Genomic DNA, 13463 nt, shown 5'->3' on the forward strand with positions numbered 1-13463 from the left:
TATTATAACATATCAGTAATATATAAATATTATTCTGTTACCTATAGTGTCGTGCCACTTATTAACACTGCCATCCAGTTCATTGCGTATTGATTGGAACCTAACTCAACCCATGTATCACAGATGGTACAATGTATTTAAAAGTACACAGTCATACTTGTATGTGTACAAAGAAAAACCATCAACAGGGATCGAACCAGCGCCCTTTCCGCAGTAAGGCAAAACCATTAACCACTCGCCTCATTCTCGTGGTCTTATGCGCAGCTTCAACTGTGGAATCACCCTTTAAAAAAAGAAACAAAGCCTTTCTAAAGTCCGGAGAACAAAACCGTCGCCACATGAAGGGTTTGATCACAGAGCGTTGCACCTGGCTTGTGTCAGAGCAGCTTTGATCTGTTTCTCTGCTTTGTAACCATTAAACGGCTTCCTGGTTCCTTTGAGAGGAAATTGATTAGTGATTAAATAAAGGAAGAGGAGGAGATGTGTCTTTGTGCGGGTGACAACCAGCGGTGCAAAAAGAGTCACAGACACGAGGAGAATACATGCAGACGGACTTCAGGTGTCGTCAACTGAAAATAGCTGTGTTTAATAACACTGGTGTTTTATATCTATAAGGTTATTTTAGTATTTGTCCGTGTTTTCAGTAGCAGTCGTTTGCAGTCAGAAAAATACTGGTTTAATTTGTAACAGGGACAAGTCAGTGTTCTACCCAGGCAGTAGAACATTGTAGCATACATTTCTTTGTTTAAGTCTGTATTTTTACACTGATTACTCTCTTTTTTTCTTCTTTTTTAAAACAAGCTTTTGACCATAGCTTGATTATATACATTTAAGTAATTTATAATTATCTTTTTTTATGTCATTTTTTTTTCATAACCATTTGTCCTGAACTGTACAACACATAAACTGCGAACATTGTTGGATCCTTCTCAAGTTTCCAATGGTACCTGAACGCACCTTGGACAAACATCAACAGTTCAGTAGGAATATAAAGTGCTGAAACGTGTTTTTTTTTTCTTATGCTAAACAAATTTAATTATTGTTATTAATACATGAAAAAAGTAAGAAAATAAATTCTAAATTTGTTTTGCATTTTTTGTGGTATTGTCTGCAGGTAAACAAAGGGGGTTTCTGGCCAGAAGCTAATGCTGTATTGGCACAGACCTACTCTACTAACACAGACCAGTCAGACCATAGAAAGACAACCCGGCCTCTCTGTTAATCTACAGCTGGCCCAGATACTCTGTGGAAATGTTAAATATGACGGCATATTAAAGGGCCACTGGGTTAATGCCTTTACAGTACGTGAACTAAAAGACCATTCAGACACATTTTATATGATTAATGTCATCGCGGCCTAGCCTGGGCTAAGCCCTGCATGGATGATTGTAATAGAGTTCAAATGAAGCTTTGTCATAGTTTCATTAACTTATTGACTCGGTAAAAAAAAAAAAACAGCCAAGTAATGAGTTTGGACACGTTTTTTTTCTTTCAGTGTGACCTGTGCTAGCTTGCCTACAGCTAACAATTATGTGGATGTTTTATGGGGGGATTTTGTGTCGGTTAAATGTGTAGTCAAAAAGTACAAAGATTTTAGCATTACATCTTTGCTAATTTTAAAGCGTTGTCACATTTCATGACACATTTCATACAGGTACTGATCTAGAAACATCTGATTTTAAAGAAGCTTCTATTCCAGTCTGTAAAAGCAAGTTATAAACTAATGGAAAAATAAATCTAGAATTCAAAAATACAAAAAAGATCATCTCTGATGGAATCTGTGCTTCCAAAAGGGTTTTGACCAATACATAGAGCTCAAGCTTTGTATTTTATATAAACAAAAACATTTTACATTGCATTTTGACTTCATCTTTAGTTTAGGGTTAGGGCAACATTTTTTTATTTTTTTTAGTCCAGATTGCACTTATATTCAATTTCAGTTTCTTTCTCCAAAAAATGAACCATCACTCAGCCGTCTCCTTGAATGAGCTGCAGTCCAATAAGACGTCCTGCAAACATTCATAACACAGAATTGGAGGTATTTACAGCGCTAACATCGTGCCACGCTGCTGCTGCTGCTGCTGCTGCTGCTGCTGCTGCAGTGACAGAGGTGCGAGCGCGTCACTGCTGCTAATCTCAGCCCCACAGTCACAGCCTATCACAGCAGCCACAGATGGCGTGTACCGTTTTAGCCTGACTCCCTGACTCTGACCTCATCACCCACCCACCCCCTCTCCAGTTCTTGCAGAACTGATCACATTCACTGACAATGCCCCGGGGATCACCTGACTGATGTGGCCTTTCACTACAGCTCTCATCACACATTTTTCTGTCAATGAAGCCGTCTCTGGTTGACTGACGTGAAGCATGTGTTCCATCTGTGTCCTTTTCAAACCTGCTTAAGTCAAAGGATTCTGTCAAAAAACTCCAGTCCGGCTGCAAATCATTGTAGTCTTCTTTCATTGGACAGAGTTGGTGGAGGAAACAAAGAGACTGATTGTTAGTCTGTCTGTATAACAATAATGGATCTGCAACATTAGTGCGATGCCAGAGACCAAATTAGTTCAATTACAAGACTCTTATCTTACAATACAAGAATTAACGACATCATCCTTCATTCATTTAAAATACTTGAAATACTCTAGGGAGTATTACTGCGTTCGACTAGTAGCACTGTTTTTCACTCTCAATTTCAAAATATGCAAAAAAAGAGGCAGACCCATCATATTCACACAAAGGTAATTGCAACCCCTGTAGGGGAGAGAGGGGTAATGCATGCTGTATGCTTAAAAGCAAAAAAATAAATAAAAAAAATCTGGAGATAGAATTATTAAATCTCTGAGCTTTAAATTTTTTATTTGCCTCTGATTCCAATCAGTGGTTTCCACCAAACTGTCCCTGCCAACCAGACTTCATGTCCACTCCTGTTCTTTTTATGCAAGAGACAGATTCCAAATCAATGTTTATAAATCCATGCCATTTTCCACTGTGGAGAACAGCGTCCTGTGGCCTGTGACATGTTCTGTTCCACAGCGAGCAGACAGAGAGGCTGCTGTTACACCAGTATCACATAATAATTACTGAGTCGGATGGTGGTGATATGAAAAAACAAGAACAGGTATTTAAAAATACATTTTAAAAATGAATAACTGGGTTAAATAGCAACATTGTAAAATATATATTTTTTTGCAACATAAATGCAACATTGTAAAATATATATTTTTTTGTAATTAAACAGCAATTGGTAAATTGATTTTAGGTGCATTACCACCACCCTCTAGGTGTGAGTGTGTTTATCAATGTGAATGTGACAGAAAATAAAAAAATAAAAAATAAAATGGCTCTGGTTGAAGAATATTTAGGTTTTTGGTTTCAAGGGTTTTGTCAAGCAAGCGTCTGCTGCTCTCACTGGACGTCACACAGCAGATGCATAGGGCTGTGGTGGCACAAAATGGATCAAACCGCCAAGAAATGGACTGACGCAGTTGTCACCTCCTTTAATCTTTGATAACACCACACAGGAGTGGCTGCGGAGGAAAGACTTGAAAGAAATGCACTTTTCTTGTCCGTGGTATAAACATGTTCACATTAATTCACCCTGACAGCAAAATGACAGCAGTCACCCCCCCCTCACCCCCTCTCCCCTGAGGGAACGGTCATATAGGCTCCGGTGAATTTCTCCAGCGACATACACATACAATACATTTCTCCACGTCTCTGAAGAGCTGATGGATTTGACAAGGGCTCGAGAAAGTGCGCGACAAGCTGTCGAAATTACAAAGCGTACTTTTCTGTGGTCAGTTGCTTATGGCTGAAAAGTCCTGCCATTACAGGTGACATTTAGAAAAACGTTATTTCATAATGAAAATGCAATAACAGGAAGTGTCAGCGCGCAGACTTGTGAGGTGATGGAGTGTTTTTAAATGGCACAATGTACGTAAAAGAAACTTTCTGGTAAATAAAAACAATTCTGTTTTTTTTTTTCACTCCCTCGGTCCGTCCTCTGATTTTAAATGGCCTTCAATTCTTTCCTCTCTTATCTACCCTTTTCCATCTCCACGGACTGTAGTGTCCCTCCGCTTGCTTTCAGTCTGCATTTTGGTGACAGCAATGTCAAAGCATATCAGCTGCATTCAGGTCAGAGCAGGTTTCAGAGTCACCAGGCTCCACCACCTGGTGAATCCAAATGAAAACAATCTCTCAGGGGTTACAGAAAAAACACTGGACTTTACAGAGCCCAAAAAACAGATACTAAACCAATGTATCTGCTGTTTTTTAAAAAATGTGTATACATACAGACACTACAAATTCTAATTTAATATTACTACATCACTGCGGCCAGTTTCTGTGCCTTTACCTTTAAATGCTAAATTATCTGCTATGCTTAGAGTTTGGGTTGTACCGGGTAACAGTCCAGTACTTGTACTTGCATACAAATGAAGTACATTTTGGAAACTCGCACAGGTAGGAGTGGAAGTTACGGGTGTAGCTGTCTGACCCATTAATGGACCAGATCAGAGATACTGTGATTAAAATTGGGGTGAAATGTGGCTAACACTTGGACTCTCTCTGTACCAGATGTAGGCTACAGAGGAATGGAGATTTATTACTGCAGTTTTCCTAAATGACCATTTTTTTTCTTGAAGTAGTGTGGGCTACAATAGCTTTGATATCATATGATGAAGAACATGAGACCAATGATATAAAAGAATGGAATATTGTAGTCACCGAAAATAAACTGCATGGATGTAGATGCTCCAATTCTTTAGAGAGTTTCTCTAAATGGCTGTGGGCATCATACTGTGAAACATGTAGAGAGTGACACATGACATGGGTTTGACACCCGTCACTCTATATTAGCTCTAACATACAGACTATGATGGCACAGATTTAAAACAGGACAACAAACATGTTGCAGTTTTTCACACAGGGGTTTGAGTTGAGGGAGGGTGTTTTTTTTTGGATACATATTTTAGTTTGAACAACAATGCAGTTTTCAACAGTATCTCTTTTTTCCCCACCCTCTATGAAGGAGATAATGTCTCCAGCTCCTGACCTTTAATTTCATGCTCAGGTCTGACAGTAATGGTCTCCGAAAACCTTCAAAGGATCTTATTATGGAAATCAGGGTGTTAGTGGACCTGAGAGTGGGTTTGTGGATATAATAAGTGACTCTAACAAGAAGCAGCTGCCACTCAGACAATAACACCACTGTCTGTGGCCACACCTGAAATCTCAATCCGGTCTCTAACAGGCTCCCTTTAGTCGTTATGCTCTTTGAGACGCACCTCACAGATCACGTTGGATCCAGACGGTGAGGGAAAAGAATTCTCTGGAATTTGAAAGATGCTTAATTATTGGATGGCAGGGATTTCTGACACCAGACCTTTTAAATGCCTGACATTTTATGTGTCTACTCTGACGTCTGCATTTGGTCTTAGGACTGTTAGTAGCAGAGGGAACAGTCGGCTGACATCAACATCAGGGTGATGATACAAAAGGAAAAAAAAAAAAGACAACTAGTAGTGAGGAGTCACTGTTAAACACAAATATACATATGCTAATTCAGCATGGCGCCAAATAAACACAAGCTAAACAACAGAAATCGCCATATATGTGTGTATATACACACATATATACACATATGTATATATACATATATATACATATATACATATATGTATATATATACAGATATATACATATATACACATATATGTACATATATGTATACATATATACATATATAAACACACACACACATATATGTATACAATTATACAAATGACAAATTGTGATGTCATTGACTGGATCAGTAGTGGACAAAGTCATACGGTCGCAACTTAAAGCTGTAAAGTTTGTCACTCCTTGATGCTAATGAAGTCAATTTCAATTGACTTCATTATTATCTTCATATCTTCATATTTTCCTAATGAAAAGTGCATATAAAACTGGACACTGTGTGTGAGTGGGTACAAACTCCAGCCTGTGTTTGGTCTTAGTGAATGGGGGCCGATGTGGCAGTGACGGCACAGAGACTCCCTCGGGAGGCTAATAAATAGGACACAGACTGAGCAGTGACAGCTGTTACTGTGGCCAGTTCACAGAATTCAGTGTGGATTTAGGATCACAGACGTCGGCACAAACCAACATCCTCGGTAAATGACTCTGTCAGGAAGCTACATGCGGCTGGTTGTTCAAAATCACACCGGCTTTATTGACAATAATAAAAAAAACAAACACTTGGATTAATGCTGGGATTCTAGAGATAAAAATAGTCGGGCAGAATTTTGGACCACACCTGTTTCCAGTTTTGTGATGGCGCTGAGCAGACGGCTTATCTCTGCCCTGCCATCACTCCCTTGTGGCTCCTGTAATAATGGCATCCTGTTGTAAAGTAGCTGCAGGACAAACACGGATCAGTTGTGTGACAGATATTTTTAAACAAAACACTGTCACATTTCCCATCAGGAGCAGTTGTACAGAGCGCTGATACGAGCGTCTGCCTTTCAGCTGTGTGTCACAGCAGCCACGTCACAGAGTGGGGACACACTGGGACTCTAACCCTGCAGCGATATCATCTAAATACAGCACAGGTGCCATTAGTATTATTGATTACCTTTCCTAAAATAAATATGACAAAGTATCTGCCGTCTCATCTAAACATAATTAATGCGCCTTAACCAGAAAAACATTATACACATAAAAAAAACATTAAGTTGCTGAAAATAAATCACTTAAAATATATGACCCTCAGGAATTTACTAATTTAATTTAACGGCATTAAGTCGTTAAGTTTATATATACTTGAACAGGGATTCTCAACTGGTGGGTTGTGTGTTAAAAGTGGTCGCCTCTGCCAGGGGAAAAAAAACATTAGAAAATAACCATCAACATCAACTATCATACCAGAGCCACATGACTGTGATGTCAATCACACACTGTGACCAATCATATTCGTTCCAGTGTTTTTATCCAAACAAACAAACTAGACCTTAAGTCATAATGGAGAAGACGTCGAACTTTGTCTTATGAATCAGAGTATTTGTATAAACAAAGCTTTGTTTATACTTGTTTATTCTTCAGCATCCTCACCTAGCAACGGCAGCCTGCGACAGAGAGAGTCATGTGCTGTATTTGTACGGTCCATGAACAGTAACAGTCACTAGAAATCCCTGCCTTCTCCACATATAAATCTAGTATTTCTGCTGGGTCTTTTTTTATTAGCAAAGGTGGACATCGCAGCCCACTCCCTCACCCCTGCTGTCCCCTCACCCCTGCTGTCCCCTCACCCCTGTTGTCCCTGCCTGTCTATTTTGGTCACCTGTCTTAAGAGTGAGAAAGAAAGAGAGAGAGAGTAAGACAGGCTTCATCACACCTTCATGATTCCTCCAGATGTACACTATGGGGACATCACGGTGAAATGAGATGAAAATGTATTCATCTGTGTGAGTGTAAGGAAGGCAAAAAAAAAAAGAAGAAAAGTATGACACAAGACACCGGTAGAACCTTAACAACATCTGGGTAAATTTGAACTAAAAATGTAAACCTGAAGTCGGTTTCATTCTGGAAAAAAGACTGCCACTGTTGTGAAATTGTGATAAAATTGTATTGCGAATTACTTCCCGATAATGTACAGTATATATATGTATATATACATATATAAATGTATATTTATATATATATATGGATATAGTAAGTTACTAGATTCTATTATGCTAAAGAAAATGGAAACAATGTTGAAAATATCAGTTTTCTTCCGTACGGCGTTTTTGTCAGTTTGGACACTTTTGACCGCTGATCCCAGATCGTTAATTAGATAGTGTGTTAAACTGTCACTCTCTGCTTGCCCGACTTATTTAATTTACCCCGTCCCAAAAGCTCAGCTCACCCTTATCTCCAGGAAACAGTTGGGCAGAAGCCATCTCTCCACTGACTCTCACTTACGCCGGTGAAATCCTGTTGACTTCACACATGGAGCCGTCCTTTGTGCCGCTTCTCACAGGCGCTGATATCACAGCTCAGTCCTGTCAGACAGGAGACAGGCTTGTAATTAAAAGAGCATCGCCTAGCTGTTTCTCTCTGTCTTGCTTTGAGCCATATCACTCTCCACTGAGCCAGGAAAAGCTTTTTAAGGCACTAATGTCTGGACTTAAATCTCAGCTAAAATGGGATTCCCATTAGACTGAAACTGATAAAACTCCGAGTCTCTTCAATGGACTCAATCAGTGATGAATTCTAGTCAATGATGACTGCATTGTGTAGATTCAACAGACTGTAATTATTATCACCCCTTATCTTCTGTTCTTGCCTGTGAGATATTTACCACCATTAAATTGCTTAATTGTTTGGATAATACATGCTTACAAGCCTCCGTGATGACACTCCTCGTAATCAGAGAGCACAGATTAAAGCCTCACCTCATGCAGATGTGGCTGGTGATTATTAAATTGTAAAAAGATGGAAAGACTCAGTGTGATTTATAGAAGAATTTAAAATTAAGAAAATAAAGTGGATTAAAATGCAGGCAAAACATGTTTTGTTTTTTCATTATTCAGGAAATGTTATTTTTCCTTTCTCACGTCGGTTCACTGCACCCAACACAAGTCTTAACTCTTTTCTGTTTTTCTTTTCTGCTCCGTATCTGTGTACGTATTTGACACAATGAATAATTCATATGTTTTTATATATTGCAATAGCCAATCACAAGGCCGCACCACAATACAATAAGACAAGTAGACTGGGTGGTCAAAACAACTTTCTGGAAATCATTGTCAAAGCAGCAGAAAATGTAAACTTCAAATGAATTTTGCTAAAAATTCTGAATATTTGTTGGTCCCAGACAGGAGAAAACCTGCGGATCTACTAGGATATTCATTTTAAATTTGAAAAATAAAAATGTCTCCTGATCTGACGAGTGTCTGTAAAAATTATTTTCTAAAATAAAATTTAACAAGTAATAATAATAAATAACTTTTAGTCTTCATGTGTGGCCTGGTAGTGAATGATCCACAGCCCAGTACTGGTCCCCGCCACAACACTTGAAATTGTATCTGCTTACTTGACAATTAATAAAGTATTAAAATAAAGTATCAATTCCTTTTATTAAACACTGCCACTCCATGAGCATTCCCTGCGAGGTGCCTTTATTTCTGAGTGTACGTTCAGTCAAACCAGTTGAAATATATTGTGTGCTTTAATGTGATTTTACAATTCACAGTCACACCGCCTTTAGTGATCCATTTACATCACCAAATAAAAGTGGCATTTCTATCACCTAGTGAAAAATTACATTGTGGTGTTAGCATAATTACGATAACAGTTCTCAGAGAGGAGAGTGCCGTCGACAACAACATGAAATTGGTTCATCACCTTCCAGTTGCAGCTTTCGGCATCACTTTAATGAAATATCAAATCCATCACCGGGTCAAAGCAGTGGGGGGTTTAAATGAAGCCGCTCTTGTTTTTTTTTTTAAGACTTTTTCCATTCGGTTCTCATACAGCAAACTCTGCATCTTCATCACAGATTGGGAGCAGGTGCTTTTAGCTAAGTTAAAATGATCATCTTTGTCAGTCACAACCACCTCTAAGGCTGGGGGGGGGGGGGGGACAGTAAATATGTCTTTGGGGATAAAATGAGCTCCAGAGAGTGGTGGAAACTGGTCATTTAAGAAAGGGCCAGAAAACCTATGTACACCGGGGAAAACAACAGCCCATAAATACATTCAAAAAGACTTATTGTCCTCTAGCTCCTGTCTAAGCTAAGCTTTAGCTCCACTTTGCTTTTCTTTTCACACATATAACATTCTGTTTTCATTCAATCTAGGTCCCTTCTGCTGGTATAGTCGGGCTGTCGGGCTGTGTTGTATTTCTGATGATATCTTTAACCCAATTTTGCTTCTGCTAAAACCAAAAATAAAAGGTGTCATATATTTCAAAAAGAAAATGTAGTTTACAACAAAAGTTGAAAACAAAACTGTGCTGCTCTCTTGTGGCCCGGCTGTTCAGCCTCGCATGTCTAATTGGTACTGCCAGATGCTGAGAGGCATTCCAGTGTGTTACAGAATTAGTCCACTTGCATAACAGATGTCAAACGGTTCCTCTGAATGAGCACTTTTAGGGGGTATTTATCTCCACTTTGCCAAGTTCTCTGGGATTAAAACAAGGTGTGTGATGAACGCTGTGCTTCCCACAGCGGCGCCCCCTTGGGATCTGTGTCTCTTTCCACACCTGATGTTATTTCCTCACCTGATCTCAGCAATCTTTCAAAACAACAAGGCTCAGTTTCACAAACAGATGCCACCTCCCACCTACAGTTCCAGTCCTGAATCTTTGTCTTCCTAATTGTTGCCGAGTTGACACATTTTGTTCACTTGGCGTTCGTCTTCCCTGAAAGTTTTGCGAGCGTCGCCGTCTCTGAGGCCTCACGCTGTTTGACTGACAATCGGGGCACAAAGAAGTGAGCGCTGTAATAACTAATTGACTGCTCACTCATGTGCTGAACACCATGTTCTTTGAAGAGGGTAAAGGCTACATAACAGCAATTACTCTATCCTGTAAAAGTCAATGTGCTTATTGATTCTCTCTATTTTCTCTTTTGGTAAGAAAGTCATGTGCTGTTCCTGAGAGATAAGAATAATATCAGTGTTGTAAAGTGACTCCTCTTGGAAAGAGAGCATAATCTTGTCAGTGCAGGATGTTGAGTGTGGTTAGAAGCCAGAGATGATCCTGAGATTATGCCGCAAATCACATCTCTTCACTGAGATACAGTAAGCTGGATGGGAGTAAGGGGTTTACATGTTGAAATGTGTGATGCTGCACCAGACCTTATGTTTTAATCAAAGCTGTCTCAATTAGCACCGAGCTCTAATACGAGGGTAAATAATGCATAGATAAAGGAAAGTGCTGCTGCCTCGGGTCTGACACACAGAGCTGTTAGAACTAAATTTATAATCCCGCTCAGAAGGAGTGAGAGTGAGATTTATTCATGGTTACGCTGTTGAAGAAAGTAGTACACGATCAAGCAACGGGGACACGTGCAGTGTACTGTGATTTACTGTTTCTAGGAAATACACATTTAATTTTGCAAATTGCACATCCGAATCTCATAGACTAGGCTAATGATTATTAGTTTTATTCTAAAAATAAAAGCAGCATTTATGACAAACACAAATGAGGTTCACGCTTCACCATCAGTTCCATAAGAAGAACAGAAAAGAATGGAACTTAACTGGTAAACTAAAGCAGTGTTTCTCAAAATCCTTGTGCCTGTTTAGTTGAACACAATGCTGATGTACTTGCTGGAATTGAAGAAAGACGCACAATGCAAACCTAACCATCATGAACTAATTGAAGCCAATAACATTCTAATTTCCACAGCCCTAAATATAACTCACCATTAGCTTTAACGCGTTCGTCACCATCTTCACTGGTTGTGAACAATCAAAATTATTATTACATGGCCAGAAAACAAGTCTCTTTCACTCAAGTATAATTTCATAACAACCACAGTCTTAAATTCAACTCCAAAAATGGACTGCAGTTGCAATTCACTGGGTCGAGGGACTGGATAATAAAGCTATATGGCCAGTGAAAGTCTCTTTCACTGAAGTACAATTTCATAACAACCACAGTCTTAAATATCAACTCCAAAAATGGACTGCAGTTGCAATTCACTGGGTCGAGGGACTGGATAATAAAGCTAATACCAGTTGTGTCCAGTCCCACAGGACGACTTTCTCCGCTTTGGCTGCTCTGCTTTAGCGGATTAACCAAAAACACTCAAGTGAAACACTGGTCTCTGGGCTCAATTATCTGAGAGACGCCGCTTAGATTTGTCTATGCAGGACAAAGTAGTTAGGAGTTCATTACTGATTTAAACATTTGTTCATACTGGGAGGCAAATGTCATCAATCATGTTCGATAAAATCATTTTTGTTATTTCAGCTTGGAGCGTAGAGAGAGAGAGAGTGTGTGTGTGTGTGAGAGAGAGACACTAAGTCTCTGATTATCCATCTATCCAACACATGAGGACATGCATTGTCTGTCTGTCACTAAGTGACAACCTGTCAGTGGCAGCCTGACCAAATCTGAGGGCAAAGCATCTCAGATCCTCTCCAAGTGCTTACACTTCTTTCTAGTCCAGGGAGGAACTCATTCAGCAGAAACCTTTGAACCACTGAACATGACGTGTGGTTAAAAAGACAAGAAGAAATATTGTCCCGGGCAGGAAAAATCCCTGAGATGTCATGATGTAAAGGAACGCATATTTCAAACTGAGATGTTATTGTATAAAGGAATGGGAAACTGAGGAAAACGTTCAACAACAACAGTGGGGGTTTTTGGGTTTTTTTTTGTAGTGCCATGAGGAAAACAAGTTTGTTTTGTGCGCCTGGAGCTATACACATGGGTACACTGTTTGGAAAGACTCAATTTTATATGGATTTTGCAGGTCCTCACTGAGTGAGAGGGTTCAAGATCTAGTTTGGAGTTGGGATTAAAACAGTCGGATAAGAGTTTGGGTAAGAATTAAGATGATTTGTACCTGTTTAGGCAGTGGTTCCCAAAGTGAGGGGTGGGCCCCAGGGGGCACACAGTTATTGCAGGGTTTCACAGCAAGGACAATTCATTTTGATTGGAATAATTCCTCAATTTGTGCCATAGTGGGAGAATTCAACTTTTTTTGTGATATTATTTTCTCTGACTCGGGGGGGCGTTAGGTCTATGTGAAGTGATCATACAACAACATGTGTCTGTGTGCCTGTGGACTGAAAAGGAAGTACAGCAGACCACACGGCCCACATGATTGATACCTACCAAATTAGCCTCTCTTTCAGAACGAGAGACTGTGAATATCTACGTACTCTGCAATCAACAGCTTTGTGTTTCTCTCTGTGATAATTGCAACCCAGACAGGAATCAGACCAAAAATAGTCTCTCACTTTCCCAGTTAAATTTGCTTGACAGGATCACTGAACAAGCTTTAAAATTTGTGACACCCAGTGTTTCGCTGCTAGTTGTACGAGGAAAAGTTACTACTGAGCCCCATATGGTAGATATCTTTGGTAGAAGTCTTTTTTTATTTTTTGTTGACGAGGTGATGCTTCCATTGATCATGTGGCGTTACGTTAGCTCCATTCATAATGCTGTAATGGTGGCTGAGTGACAAATATACAGCTGAGTGTGCTGGCATTTACATAATGTGAAGCTAAATCTGTCACTGATCTTATTAACGGTCTGAGCATGACATCAGTCAGAGCACAAATAATCTAAGTATTGTAAACATGTGAAATATTACCCAAGTTAATGAGATTTCAATTTCAATTTTTCCTCTGCAGTGATGTTCTCAAAACGTCAAACTAAACTTTATTTTAGTTAAGGATCTTCATAGCGGGGGAAATAAAATACGAACAGATTAATGTGACCCATTTCTGAGCCGTTCTGGTTTCTTTATTTTTAGACAG

Source organism: Cynoglossus semilaevis, chromosome 16 (assembly GCF_000523025.1).
Source record: "Cynoglossus semilaevis isolate Cse_v1.0 chromosome 16, Cse_v1.0, whole genome shotgun sequence".
In the NCBI taxonomy this organism is placed as follows: domain Eukaryota; kingdom Metazoa; phylum Chordata; class Actinopteri; order Pleuronectiformes; family Cynoglossidae; genus Cynoglossus; species Cynoglossus semilaevis.